At 39.4% G+C, this 15,631-nt stretch overlaps 1 long non-coding RNA gene across 3 annotated transcripts in view; it reads right to left on the reverse strand.

The window, feature by feature from the left end:
- The window catches only part of LOC139008618 (uncharacterized), an 87,221-nt gene that overhangs the window by 30,434 nt on the left and 41,156 nt on the right, over positions 1-15,631 (reverse strand). The gene's annotated exons all lie outside the window — the stretch shown is intronic.

Consider the following 15,631-nt stretch of genomic DNA (forward strand, 5'->3'; position numbering starts at 1 on the left):
AAATAAGTAGTATTACATATGCATATTTCTCTGAGAAACAATGTTGATTCCTAATATTAGGTCAGTAATACATATTTGTTTATAGATCTGTATCTATAAACTAAATACAAATGCTATATAATAAAAGCCTAATATGCTAAGGGTATGGTCATCAGTTCAACCAATCAAAGCATGCTAATGATATGCTAAGGCTGCTCAACTGCTCGCTATGACATGCACTGACTACCAGGGGGCAGACAGTTGACTGGTCAACGAGTCACTATGACATGCACTAACTACTATGAGGCAGATGCTCCAACTGGTAGGTTAGTTTGCTGCTGGGGTCTGGCTGATCAGGACCAAGCGAGATGGGCAGGACACACCCTGGAGCCCTCCCACGGTCCATCCCCAGCTAGTCAACCTCCCGCGTCCCTCCCTGGCTCCAATTGTGCAACGGTGTGGTCCTTTGGCCTAGCCTGTGCCCTCTCACAATCCAGGACCCCTTGGGGGATGCCAGAGAACCGGTTTAGGCCCGATCCTGCAGGCCAGGCCAAGGGACCCAACTGGTGCATGAATTCTTGCACTGGGCCTCTAGTATATAATACATACACATATATATTATATTAAATAACTTAATATATATGTAAAGCATAGTCTGAAGGGACATTTTAAATGGATTGATTATATGCATATTGATTAATAACTTGATCTGAGAATTAGATCATTTGGCATATTAAAATTAAAAGTAAATGTGGAAAATTATAAACTTCTCATTTTACTTTAAAATATTTGAAATTCTAATACAAATGGAGTTCACAGCTGTGAAATATTAAGTACAACATGTCCTTGCCAAACTGGTTTGGCTCAGTGGATAGAGCGGCGGCCTGCGGACTGAAAGGTCCCAGGTTCGATTCCGGTCAAGGGCATGTACCTTGGTTGCGGGCATATCCCCAGTGGGAGGTGTGCAGGAGGCAGCTGGTCGATGTTTCTCTCTCATCGATGTTTCTAACTCTCTATCCCTCTCCCTTCCTCTCTGTAAAAAAAATCAATAAAATATATTATAAAAAAAAAAAAAGTACAACATGTCCTAGAGCTACCGGCTTATGAGAAGCCAGACAGAACTGGAGTTGAATTTTCCTGGTATGTATCACACAGTAGCCATTCAATAGATGATTGATAAATGTATAAATAAAATACAGGAATGAGCTTCACAGAGAAAAAGAAAATTACATATTCTTACTGTCCTTTCTGCACCCTTATCCAAGGATGGCAAATATCTGACATGAGTTGATTTTTCCACATCGATTACATAAAACTCACTTTCCAATAAAGAACAAAAGAAAGGAAGAAAAGGAAAATCCTAAAACTAATCAAGGACTGCAATATTTGCCTTAATGTTATTTAACAATTTTCATTTTTTGAGCTATCACTATCAATTTTTATTTTTACTACACTTAATTATGGTGAAGGTTAATTTTAAACTTTTTCACACATTCATAAAAAATACCCAGATTGAAGTACATTTCTGAGTACTTTAAACAGGTGATTTATTTTTTCATTTTAAAAAAGCAATTTCAGCCCAGCTCATATGCACAGTGGTTGAGCATTGACCTATGAACCAGGAGATCATGGTTAGATTCTCGGTTAGGGCACATGCCTGGGTTGCAGGCTCAGTCCCCAGTAGGAGGTGTGCAGGAGGCAGCCAATCAATGATTATTATCATTGATGTTTCTATCCCTCCCCTCTTCCTTCCTCTCTGATATTAATAAAAATATATTTTAAAAAAACAAATTCACAAACCAACACCAATTCACTTTATATTTAGCAGAACCTAGGTAAATTTAGAGAAAATATAAAAGGAATCAGAATTTGTTCATACAAAGTATTGTGGGAAATAAGCATTTCTACCTTTGAGAAAGAAGGTACTTACGGAGATTCCTAGGCACTTCACCCTAAACTGTACAAATAGGAAGTTAGTTATACTACTGTAAGTTGTTTCTTGAGTTTATTTTCTACATTAACATCAGATTAGTTTGATGTTAAAACATAATTTACTCAATATACAAAAATACCATTTGTATTTCTATACACTATCAATGAGCAGCACAAAATTGAAATTAAGAAAATAATTCCATTATAGTAGTATCCAAAAGAATAAAATACTTAGGAACAAATTTAACAAAAGAAATGTTAATAGTTATAATCTGCAACTACACAACACTGTCTGGAGAACTAAATAAATGTTAAGAAATCCTGTGTTGATGGATTGAAAGACTTAAGATGACAATACTCCCCAAATTGATCTACAGATTCAACACAATCCACATCAAATTCCAGATGCCATTTTTTGAAAAAAAATTGACAAGCTGATTCTAACAATCATGGAAATACAGAGGACCCAGAATAGCCAAAATAAACTTGAAAGAAAAGAATAAAGTTGAAAGACTCACATTCCCAATTTCAAAGCTTACTACAAAGCTACAGTAATCAAGACAGTGTGGTATTGCCGATAAGGACAGAATTATAGATCAATGAAACACAATTGAGAATCTAGAAATAAGCCCTTAGATTTATGGTAAATTAATACCAAGCAAGGATGCCAAGACAACTTAATGGAAAAAATAGTCTATTCAACAAATGGTTCCAGAACAAATGAATATCCATAGAGAAAAGAATAATGTTAGACCCCTATGTTACACCTTATATACACAGAAAATAACCCAACATGAATTAAAGGCCCATAGGTAAGAGCTGAAACAATTTTTAAACCTTCTTGCGAGAAACATGGGCATCTTTACCTAATAATAGACAAACATGTAAATTGACCATACCTTTGCTACACTAACCAGCCAATCAGGAGAGTATGCAAATTAACCTAACAAAGATGGCGGTTAATTTGCATATGTAGGCTCCAAGCAGTGGAGCAAAGCCTGACGGCCTGGGGGCCGGGGCCGGCGGAGCAGCGAAGCCTCATGGCTCCAGGGCCGGCTCCAGATGGAGCCCGGCCAGAGCGAAGGCCAGGGTGCCAGGTGCTGGAGTAAAACCGGTGCCAGCAGCCAGGGGAAAGGGAGGCCTATTGTATGAATCTCTTCGTGCAACAGGTCTCTAGTAACTCTATAATCCTGAATTAGGCAATGGTTTCTTAGGACAACAAAAGCACAAGCAACAACAAATTAAAAATTAGACTTAAAAATGAAAAGTCTTTGTGTTTAAAATAACACCATAAAGAAAGCAAAAAGACAAGCCACAAAATACAAGAAAATGTGTACCAGTAATGTATCTAATAAAAGATTTGAATCTAAAAGAGATACAGAACTCAATAACTAAATTTTTCAAAGGGCAGAGGATGTGATTAGACACTTCTCCAAAAGAGAAATACAAATGGTGAATAACTACATGAAAAGATGCTCAACATGAATAGCCATTAAGGAAATGCAAATCAAAACTACAATGAGATATCACTTCATACCACTAGGATGGCAATTATATATAAAAAAAAAATAACAGTAAGTGTTGCAAGGAAGTGGAGAAATTAAAACCTCAAACACTGCAGGTGGGAATGTGAAATGATACAAGTCAGTTTGGAAAATAGCCTGGTAGGTTTTCAAAAAAAGTAGAATTACCATCTGACCCAGCAATCCTATGCCTAAGTATATACCCAGGATGAATGAAAAAACATCCACACAAACACTGGTACACACATTTTCTTTTTTGCTCAATCCTCCTCCCCCCGCCCCCCCAACACACACACACCAGAGCTGCCTGCTCTCTACGAGTCTGTCTCTATTTTGCTTGATAGTTCAGTTTGTTCATTAAATTCCACATATGAGTGAAATCATATGATGCATGTCTTTCTCTGACCAGTTTATTCCACCAGTAGATAAGTGGATGAAACAAACAAATAAACAAAAACCTGTGGTTGCCCAGCTGGTGTGGCTCATTAGTTGAGCATCAACCCATTCACCAAGAGGTTACCATTTCAACTCCCGTTCAGGGACATGTCCTGGTTGCAGGCTCGATCCCCAGTAGGGGGCATGCAGGAGGCAGCCAGTCAGTGTTTCTCACTCACTGATGTTTCTCTTCTTTTCTCTCTAATATCAATAAAAAAAAAAACATTTTTTTAAAAGCTGTGGTACATTTACACAATGGAACATTTCCATGAAAAGGAAGAAAATGTTACCCTTTGTAACAGCATGGATGGACCTGGAGAACATTATGCTAAGTGAAATACAGCATTTTAAAGGGTGATATGCTGGATATCTTCAGAAGGCTCCTCCACATTCACTCTCATTTTCTACCCTGCTTTGGGCTCAGGTAAGCCACCTCTGTGGACTGCATCAACTGACTCCTCTACCTACTGGCTTCCTGTTGGATTAAACCAATGGTAGACACAGGCAGGATTCTGAGAGGAAAGGATTGGGGAAAAGAATAGGGACAAGTATTTCCCAGATTCTCTCCTTTCTAGGTCACTGTATGGTAGAATAAGTGCAACCTACTGAAGGTCATAGTTTCTATCAGCTCATCTTTCCATGGACTCCTCCCTTTCCCTTTCAGGCTTAGAAATGCCTCTATCTATACATCATACTAGTATTCTCTAATAAAAATATAATGTAAGCAATGTATATAATTTTAATTTTTCTAGTAGCCACATTTTTAAAAGGAATGTAATTAATTTTAATATATTTCATCTAACAAAATACTGTTTCAACATGAACTCAATATAAATAATGACTAATGAGATATTTTTATTTCCTCTGTTTTTGTACTAAGTCATAGAAATCTAGTGTATATATTAAATTTATGGCACACCTGAAGTCAGACTAGTTACATTTCAAGTGCTCAATATTATCCTTTCCTGAGAGTTTCCCTTCCTCCCTCTCCCCATACCTTTACAAATAGTTCTTTTATTTAATTATCCTCAAATTACCCATGTGGGTGTGTCATCTATTTTCTGCCAGGATGAAACTGACACACATGGGGAAATGCTTAATGTAATGTTCAAGAAAGGCAGTATGTAAAATTATACAATTACAGTACAGTCTCAACTACATGATAGGTGCACATAAAAGAAACTTCAAGGAAATATAACACAATGGTAACCAAAAATAATGGAATTATGAATGATTATTTTCTATTTCTGGGTACTTTTCTATACTCTTCAAACTGCATTAAATATGTTAAAAAAGAATTTAAAGTGTCCAAAGAAAAGTCCAATATAATTCTTAAGAAAATCGATAAAGTGAATATAACCAACAGGAGTTGACTATTGGTCCTAACCTTTGTATAACAAATATGCCTATAAACCCACCCAAAAATGTCTATAAAAAGAAAATGAAATTAATCAAATATAGATTTTGGTATAAATAGAATGTTAAACAAACTGAAACTAATATCACTTTGAGCAAATCTATACATTCCTTAGAAAGGGGAGTCAAAGACTAAAGGGCTCAGACCATGCTGCTAGCATCTGGAGTTTTCAGCATCAGCTCCCTTCTTTCATATACAGGTAAGTATAAGTCAGCACACATGGCCCAATTCAATGTTCAGACTAAAAACTGAAACCAAATATATACTGGATTTATATGTGGAATATTTCTAGATTTTAAATTCTAATGATAATGAGTTCAGAACAGTCCTTGGCAGATAAAACAAAGAATAGGGCAAGGAGATAAAGGGAAAAAAGGGCAATTAAAGCCCAGGACTGATTTTACCTCTTTTCCTTCGTTCATTATCTTCTCTGTCATCATTTAGAGTTGGGAAGGATGGAACAAATGATAGAATTATATGTAATCATTTCCTTCTTTAACTATTTGGCCTTACCATATTGCTTACTCTTACAATAGACAATCCCTAACACCTGGCCAAGTGTCTCAACACCCATGTGTCCCCCAGATCAGCTTCCAAACCTTCAATGTGCAGTTTTATTGTAATAACAAAAAAATCAGAAACAACTTAAATGCCTAATAATAGATTCATTAAGTAATAAAACATCAACCATTGAGTGGAATACTATACAACCATTAAAATCTTACCTAATAATAGACAAATATGTAAATTAACCATCCCTCCGCTATGCTCACCAGCCAATCAGGAGAGTATGCAAATTAACCCAACAAAGATGGTGGTTAATTTGCATACGTAGGGGTGAAGCAGTGGAACGAAGACTGAAGGCTCCATCCAGAGCGAAGGCCTGGGTGCCGGCAGCCAGGGGAAGGGAAGGCCTATTGCATGAATCTCTTCGTGCACAGGCCTCTAGTTAATGTTATAAAAGACTAGAGGTCGATCGGGGCTGTTGGGGGTGCGGAAGGTTGGCTGCCTGTGGGGAGGGACCCCGGGGAGGTTGACTGCTGGCCCCAAGGAGGGAGCTGGCCCTTAGCCCTCCTGGGAAAGGGGCTGCGCCCACTGCCATCCACCCCTAGTACCCCAGCGGGGTTGGGAGAGGAGGCCACGATTGCCGGACCCAGCATGGAAGGAATGGCCGCGGCCACCACAGTCGGTGCCCTGCCACTGTGCGGTTCCCCACCTACCCCTCTTCCTCTTCTCTCACTGCCATGCTGTGACTGTGGCAGGTGGGCAGGTGGCCCCAAGGGAAGGAAGAGGACAGGAGTGAGACAAACCTTTGTGTTGAGGGCTGACTTTCAATAGATTGCAGCAAGGGAGCTGCTCTGCTACGTATGAAACCTCAACCCAGAAACAGGTCTTCTACAAATGGTTTAGCACCAGGGGCTGATGGGGGCTGGCCGGCCCGGGGGAGGGACCACAGGCAGTTGGCCAGTCAAGGAGGTTGGCTGTGGGAGTGCACTGACCAGCCGGGGACAGCTCCTACATTGAGCGTCTGCCCCTGGTAGTCAGTGTGCATCATAGTGACTGGTCATTCTGGACGTTCGGTCGTACGTTTGCTTAGGCTTTTATATATATATATAATTTCATGTGCTACAATGTGAATGTACTTAATGCCACTGAACTGTACATTTTTAAATTATTAAAATGATATTTTATGTTACTTATATTTTTACCAAAATATAAAAAAAGATTATTTCATAACATGGAGAAATACCACAATGTATTATTTTTTTTAACGCAAATAGTATATATGGTATGATGAACCAGTGGGAACCAATCATTAAACAAGGAGACTCAATGATTCCATTAGTTCATTGAATAAAATTTAGGAAAGCTCACAGAAAAAAAATAAATAAAAACCTTCTGTACCATGCAGCTATAACCACTATTAACCAATATATAACTATATGTATATCATATATATATATTTATATGTTTGTATGGAAAAATACAATAATTACCAACACAAGAATAAACTTTGTATTTTGCATTCTCACAATTGTAAACCTACTTCTGCCTACTCCTGTATATCCCTAAAATGGGATGGGTGGATAGATATAGATCTCTATTAATATCACCCTCTAAATTCCCTAATGATTTTAATGTAGGAAAATAATGTCCAGACCATTGTCTTCTCATCAAAATCCCACACATTTCACTCATGTAATTCAAATATCCTTTATCTGTTACCTGCTCATCTTTTTTTTTTTTTTTTTTTTTTTTTTCAGCTTTATTTATTTTTTTTTTTTCTGGATGTACCAGTTTATTCATTTTTTTTATTTTTTTTTTTATTTTTCGCTTAAAGTATTACAAAGGGTATTACATAAGTGTCCTTTTTTCCCCCCCCGCCCTTGACAAACCCCTACCCTCCCTTACCCCCCAGTGTCTTATGTCCATTAGTTATGCTTATATGCATGCATACAAGTCCTTCGGTTGATCTCTTACTCCCCTCCCTCCTGCCCCCCAACTCTCTCTGGCCTTCCCACTGCAGTTTGACAATCAGTTTGAGGCAGCTCTGCCTCTGTATCTATTATTGTTCAAAAGTTTGTAATGGTCTTTATTATCCATGAATGAGTGAGATCATGTGGTATTTTTCCTTCATTGACTGGCTTGTTTCACTTAGCATAATGCTTTCCAGTTCCATCCATGATGTTGCAAATGGTAGGAGTTCCTTCTTTTTAACTACCTGCTCATCTTAATAAAAACAGCTAAAATGAAGTTGAGTGCTTACTCTTATACCATTCACTTTATATGTTTATCTTGTTTCACTCTTGCAAATACTCTGTGAAGTAGGAACCATTATTTTTCTTATTTTACATCTGATAATACTGAAGCTTTGACAGATTAGCCATGTTTTTCAAGATCACTTAACTAGAGCATGGTGAAACCAGGGTTCAGATCCAGGTCCAGCTAACTTCAAAGCCCATGATCTTAACTGCTGATAATATTTCTCAAGGAAAGGCACAAATAAAAATCTTACCACACAGCCCTAACCGGTTTGGCTCAGTGGATAGAGCGTCAGCCTGCGGACTGAAGGGTCCCAGGTTCGATTCGGTCAAGGGCATGTACCTTGGTTGCGGGCACATCCCCAGTAGAGCATGTGCAGGAGGCAGCTGATCGATGTTTCTCTCTCATTGATGTTTCTAACTCTCTATCCTTCTCCCTTTTTCTCTGTAAAAAATCAATAAAATATATTTTTTTTAAAAAGAAAAAAAATCCAAAAAAAAATCTTACCACACAAATCTAATCCTAGGTTTGATGAAAAAATGTTCAGATTCGTTGAACAATCCTATTAGCTTCTAAATACTCTCTCAGTGCCTATAAACCAATAAAACAGGATTATTCAACTCCTCTGTTTAGTTCAACTGACACTATCTTCCTAGGCACTTATTTCTCTAACCCCAGCTTTCATTTTATCTTAGTATTTCTCTCAGCATTGTGTTGTTTCATGCTTCCAAATGTTTACTCTTACGAGGGCCATCTGCTGAGAATCCCACTTCTACTTCTTCCCAAACACCTACTCTTCTACTAAAATTTAGCTAAAGCTTCACTTCTTTCAAAGCAGTAACTCCACCATCACTCCAGGCGATTTGATTCCAGATTTGATGTCCCTGCCCCATGCTCATATAATGTCAAGGGCATATCTCTATTCCATCACTTTCCATATTCATTCTAATTATATGTTGAATTAAATACCCTCTCCTTCACTCCTCTGTGAACCCCTTGAAGTGACTTTCTTACTCATTTTTTTTTGTATCTCACCTTTTAGTATAGTATCTGGCTATGGCTAAATGTTTTATGGATTAATATATTTACTATATTTTCCAAACACCATGATTTCTCTTTTTCATTCTCAGGTGACCTTCCCTGTGGAAAAAGTAGAATAAGAAGAATTCTCCAGCTTTATATCCACTCCCACCTTATCTTTCTCATCATACTTCTTCCCTGAGTACCTATATCAACCATCTATCTACAACTAATTCCTTCAACCATGAACATGATAGAAGCAATTATTTAAGAAATAAGTCTAACACACAATTGGAATCCCAGAAAGAAAGGGGATCAGAAACAAGATCTGAAGAAATATGACCAATAATTTCTCAAAGCTGATTAAAGATATTCACTCACATATCAAGAGTCTCAGTGAACCGCAAGGAAGGATAAATACACACACATACCTTGGCACATCATAGTCAACCTGTTAAAAACATGAAGAAAACATTTAAAGTGGGGGAGGAGTATTGGTGGCAGGAAACATAGATTGTTGACATGGCAACACTAGCTCCAGGTTTTCCCCTTAGTAAGTCCTGCCTCTAACACCTGGCCTCCAAAACCATTGCACTTACTAGGACATGCAGGGAGCTGCAACAGAGGCCCAAGGGCTGTGTTGGGGAGTCCTCACAGCTTCCAGACCTTCCTCTGCAGGTTTCCAGTCACCATTCCCATCTCCCCACTGGGACTAGAAGGTGGCAGTCCCACCGACAGCGCCCATGGGCTCCTGAGATCTTGGCTCTACATCGTAAACTTCATTGAAATAAAGGGTGGTCAAGTCATAGGGCCCAATGTCTCCTGACCTGTCCCCACAGGTCCCGGATGAGGGCTTAGTCTCCAGCTCTGAGGGCTGAGGCCGTGCTACTGCGGTGCCCTTTCCCCGGCATCCCTTTCCCAAGAAGCACTGGCCTTAGTGCTGGGGAGTCTGGGCACCGCTGGAACGGGCGTGGTACGTGGCTCATGGTGCCAACCGCACGAGCTGCTTCCAGCTTGCCCTGCCAGCAGCCCGCCACCTCCAGGTGCCCCAGACTAGGCCAGGGCTGGAGAGGTCTGGCCAAGGGCTGGGGGCCATTGAGAGCCTAACATTAAACATGATGCCTCTGATCTCTAAACTTCTTAGGACCCAAGAAGCAGATCTTAAACCAGCAGAGCACATGGTTAAGGGAGAGAAGTCAAAGTGCATTGCTTTAAAATCTTGCTGGGAAAACATTTTAGTCTATGCACCTCACACTCTTCTCTGTAAGGATTTTGCCCTCTTTATAGAAAAACAGGCCAATAGTCAAGAACTCTTTACAGAAATTCTATTCTGTACCCACTTCTGTGGTTCTGCCTCCATCTCTTCCTCTCTGAAGGATCCTTCAATTTATCCATTAATTCAAGATAAACACCCTTCTTTCAGGCTTTTGCGCGTGGAGCTGGAAGTGAAAAGAACAGAATAAACACAGCCCTGGCCCTCATCCTGGTCCCGTGCTTTCCAGTCTTTGCCACAACCCTGGAGGCCCTTTTATGCCTCTACTATAATTCTAGTGTGCCTTTACTTTTACATTTATTTATAACCTGAGCGCTTTATCTTTTTTCTGATTTAGAACATGATTGATTCTTCAATTGTAATTTTCTATCATCTAACATTAGGACACTAGTGAACATAAAGGAAAGCCTCACTAAAATGGACTGGGAGGCCAGCAGGGGGAGCTCTCAGACAGTACCACTCCATGTCAACTTCGGGGATAGCTGTCAATTAAGACGCCAACAGAAGAATCATCAACAATTATGGGCTCCAACAGAAAGAGACCCTACAAAAAGTTGACTGACTACCCAGCAACTCTGCCCATGAGAAAACGCCATCTCCCTGAACTCATTTTTAGCCAATGGAATTTCATTCAAACAACCTTTGCCAACTTCGTTTTTCTCCATAAAATAACTGTTCCTCTCCTTTTTTGATTTGCCTATGACCTTTGCCATAGTTTGTTTGACCCAAATTGCAATTCTTTATTGTTCTGGAATAAACCCATTTTTTCTGGTAAAATAACTGACTTTTATTTTCAACACACTAAAATGCTGACTTCTGTGTTACCTGTGATAATAGAGTAAGGGAGAGACTAATGCTTATTTTTAATTACATTTTACACTAGTTATTATGAATAATGGAATCCAAGTTAATCAATAAAATGTCCCATAGTGCTGCAACCTCTTGGAATATACCCAACTGGTCATTTGCTTAATTAATCCTGGATTGAAGGTCTACATTTAAGAGAATAAAAAGTAACAAATTTGATAAAAATAGAAAAAGCAAAACTTGAACAAGCAAGTGGACATTACAGAAATTGAAATGGTGGCCAAAGATCTCTCCTTCCAAAGAAAGCTATAGGCCAAGAATGTTTTTTTTTTTTTTTGTTTTTTTTTTTTTTTGTGATAGCGCTTGTTTTATTTATTTATTTATTTATTTTTTTTCAGATTTGGATGCTATTTATTTATTTATTTATTTTTTTAATTTTTATTTCTTAAAGTATTACAAAGAGTATTACATATGTCTCCTTTTTTCCCCCTTGACATTCCCCCGGCCCCTACCCCCCGCCCCCCCCCGCCCCGTGTCTTGTGTCCATTGGTTAATCTTATATGCATGCATATAAGTCCTTCAGTTGGTCTCTTAATCCCCCCGCCCACCCTCCCCAGGCTTCCCACTGTAGTTTAACATTCTGTTCAATGTTGCTCTGCTTCTGTATCTACCCCTGTTCATCAGTCCATACTGGTCCCCTTTATTTGTCCCAACCTCACTGGAGTAGTCTCAACCTCACCAGGGCCGTCTGAGCATCACCAGGGCCATTTCAACCTCACCGGAGGCCAAGAATGTTTAATAGATGTTTGTACAAAGCTGACCAGCTTGTTGCACAGGGCTAGAGTAATCACAATTCCAAAATCAGATAACAACAGCAGAAAAGGAAAAAAAAGGATACTCATTTTACTTATGAATTTGAGTATAAAAGTTTTTAAAATGCCTGAATCCAATAGCACATTTCAAAATTATATTCTTTTTAGACTTTATCCCAAGAATGTAAGCATGGTTTAGCATCAGAAAAATCTATCAGTGTAATTCGCCACATTGATACATTGATATATAAAATGGAGACAAGGCAAATGATGCAAAAAAAGTCTTGGATAAAGGTTAGTTTTGTTTAAAATGCATAAAAATTTAAAAAATAAAGGGACCTTACAACAGCTTGGCGAACCAAGAGCATAATTTTACATAATAAGCTAACTGCACATATGTCCCTTCTAATACCAGAAATAAGACAAAGATGATCTCTGTTACCACCACTGGAAACTCTCTGAACATTTAGAAAAAAGAATAAATAATCATTGTAACCATATAACAGCATATTGTAAGTCAATAAAATGATTTTTAAAATAATTTTTAAAAGCAAGGAAAATGCAATGCTAAAATGAAAAGCAAGGCTACAAAATTGTATAAATATAATACAACTAGAGGCCCGGTGCACAAAAATTTGTGCACTGGGGGGGGGGGCAGGGGCAGGGGGGTCCCCCAGCCTGGCCTGTGCCCTCTCGCAGTCTGGGACCCCTCGGGAGATAATGACCTGCTGGCTTAGGCCTGATCCCAGGTGGCAGAGGGCATGACCAATCCCTAGGTGCAGCCCCTGGACAGGCTCAGAGCAGGGCCGATTGGGGAGTTGGGGCACCGCCCCCTGTCATGCACAGAGCAGGGCGGATCGGGAGGTTGCGATGCCACCCCTAGTCACGCTCAGGGTAGGGACGATTGGGGGGTTGGGGCACCGCCCCCTGTCACACTCAAGGCAGGGTCGATGGGGAGGTTGCGGCGCCACCCCCTGTCACTCACAGAGCAGGGCCCATCGGGGGTTGGGGAGCTGCACCTTGTCACACTCAGGGCAGGGCCAATGGGGAGGTTATGGCTCTACCCTGTCACACACAGAGCAAGGCCCGTGGAGGGGGGTTGGGGCGCCACCCTCTATCACCCACAGAGCAGGGCCGATCAGGGGGTTGGGCACCGCCACTGTCACACTCAGGGCAGGGCCGATGGAGAGGTTATGGCTCTACCCTGTCACACACAGAGCAGGGCCAGTGGGAGGGGGCGGGGGGGGGGGTGGGGGGTTGGGGCGCCGCACCCTGTCACACACAGAGCCACAGGGCGATCAGGGGATTGGGGAGCTCCCCCCTATCAGGCACAGAGCAGGGCTGATCAGGGGGTTTGGGTGCTGCCCCCTGTCACGCTGATCCCGGTGCCGGGAGCCTCGCTGCTCTGCTGATCCCGGTGCTGGGAGGCATATTACCCTTTTACTATATAGGATAGAGGCCTGGTGCATGGGTGGGGGCCGGCTGGTTTGCCCTGAAGGGTGTCCTAGATCAGGGTGGGGGTCCCCACTGGGGTGCCTGGCCAGTCTGGCTGAGGGGCTGAGGGCTGTTTTCAGGCTGGTGGGTTGACTGAAGCTCCCAACCGCTCCTTTTTTTCTTTTTTCTTTTTTTATTCTGGGCCAGCTTTAGCTCTGAGGCCTCGGCTGCTGAAAGCCGGTTTCTGGCCTTTGTTTTTCCTTCTGTATTTGATACAATGTTGCGGTCCGGCTGGCTGAAGCCTGGCTGACTAACGCAGGTTTCTGGGGTTTTGTTTAGCTTCTATTTTTGCAACATAGTACATAGTTGCTTAGAGTTACAGTTGAGAGGCCGGCAAGTGAGGCGGGGAACGTTGGAGTCCGCCGTCACTGGAGCAAGCAAGCCTCCCTGTTCGCTTCAGTGCATGACTGCCAGCTGCCATCTTGGCTGACAGTTAATTTGCATAAGGATATGCTGATTAGCCAATGGGAAGGGTAGCGGTCGTACGCTAATTACCATGTTTCTCTTTTATTAGTGTAGATGTTATGTGTGTAAAAAATAAAAAAATTATAGATTATTTTAGGTTTTCTCTATAAAAGATAGAATAATTCCTTTCCAATCCTTATTTTTTAAAATTTCTTCTGATATTACCATGTTGGTTAGGACTCTAATCAGTGTTGAATTGAAATAATGATGGCAGGTACTTTTGTAGTTTCTCTGATTTTATAGGGCATGTTTTCAGGATTTCAGTAACTTTTATTTCCTAAATTGCTTGCACACTGTTTATGTTGGATAGCTGTCAAATTTTGTCAAATAATTTTATTTGTTAAAAATCATCATATAATTTTTCGCCATTAAGCTAATAACATGAAAAATTATATTGACTGGTTTTTGTATATAAAATCAACCTTCCATTGAAGTAATAAACCCAACTAGATATAGTAACATTTTCTTAAATAGTTAGATTTTTTGAAGGCATTATTTGAGTTTATTGTGTTGGTTGCATATTATATAGACTAGCAATTGGTTCAACTTAAAGGATAAGAAAATGCCATGATATTATTGAAAATGTTCTCTGATTTGAACTCAATATTCTTTTTTAAAATATCATTTCACAATAGAATATGGACCATATGGATCATTCGTGTTGGTATTGAAATATGTAAATATGTTGTGTTTCTTAAATACAAGCAGCATATCAAGCTTCCATGTCTTTTCTCATATGGTAACTGAAGGGAAACAGTTCATACATAGTTAGATCTTAATTGCTAATGTTTTAGGGTTTTGCATATATGCTAATAAATGAGATTAACCTATAATTTTCCTTTCCTGTCCTTGTCAAAATTATGCTAGTGTCATTAAGTTAAATCAGGAATACTCCCTCCTTATCTATATTCAGGAATAGCTTGCTTAAGATTAGAATTATATTTTGCTTAAATATTCTATGAAACTTGCCTCAAAAGCCATCTGGGGTTGACATTTTTTCTTCGTGAAAAAATTTTGTCTTAATTTCTTAACATAAGTTTTTCTAAGAATTTTCCTATGTCATCTAATTTTGCAGTGTATTGCCACAAAGTTGTTCCTAATAGCCTCTTACTGTCTTATGTCTACAACATCTGTAGTAATGATCTCTTTATTAAATCGCTAATATTGTTTATGTATGCCTTAGCTGTTATTCAAGTTTGCCAAAGGTTTGTAAAGTGTATCTTTCAAAAAGACAACTTTAGACTTGACAATCTTTTCTATTGTCAGTTTGTTTACCATTTCATTAATTACTATTCTTATCTTTATTATTTTCTTCCTAATATACTCTTTGAGGGTTTTTTCTCTGCTTTTCTTTTTCTAACATCTTGACTTAGATACTTAGCTCAATAATTTAGCCCTTCTTCTGTTCTTATATATATAATTAGGCTGAAATTACCCTCTTGATACTATTTCAGATCCATCAAACAACTTTAGGTACAGAATGCTTTTATATCATGCAATATAAATATTTTAAAATTTCTAGAATGAGTTATTTGACACATTAGCAATTAGCAGTATGCTTTTTTATTGATTTTCAAACATCTGGAATTTTCTAGATATCTATTGTTTGTGATTTCTAATCTAGTTAAAGAATGAAGTCTGAACATTTCTAGTCTTTTGAAAATTGTTGAAGCTTGCTTTATGGCCCAGATGGAGTTGATTTTCCTAAATT

The sequence above is a fragment of the Myotis yumanensis genome, unplaced genomic scaffold (genome assembly GCF_028538775.1).
Source record: "Myotis yumanensis isolate MYYU_CA2020_CCGP unplaced genomic scaffold, mMyoYum1.0.hap1 SCAF_4, whole genome shotgun sequence".
Lineage (NCBI taxonomy): Eukaryota > Metazoa > Chordata > Mammalia > Chiroptera > Vespertilionidae > Myotis > Myotis yumanensis.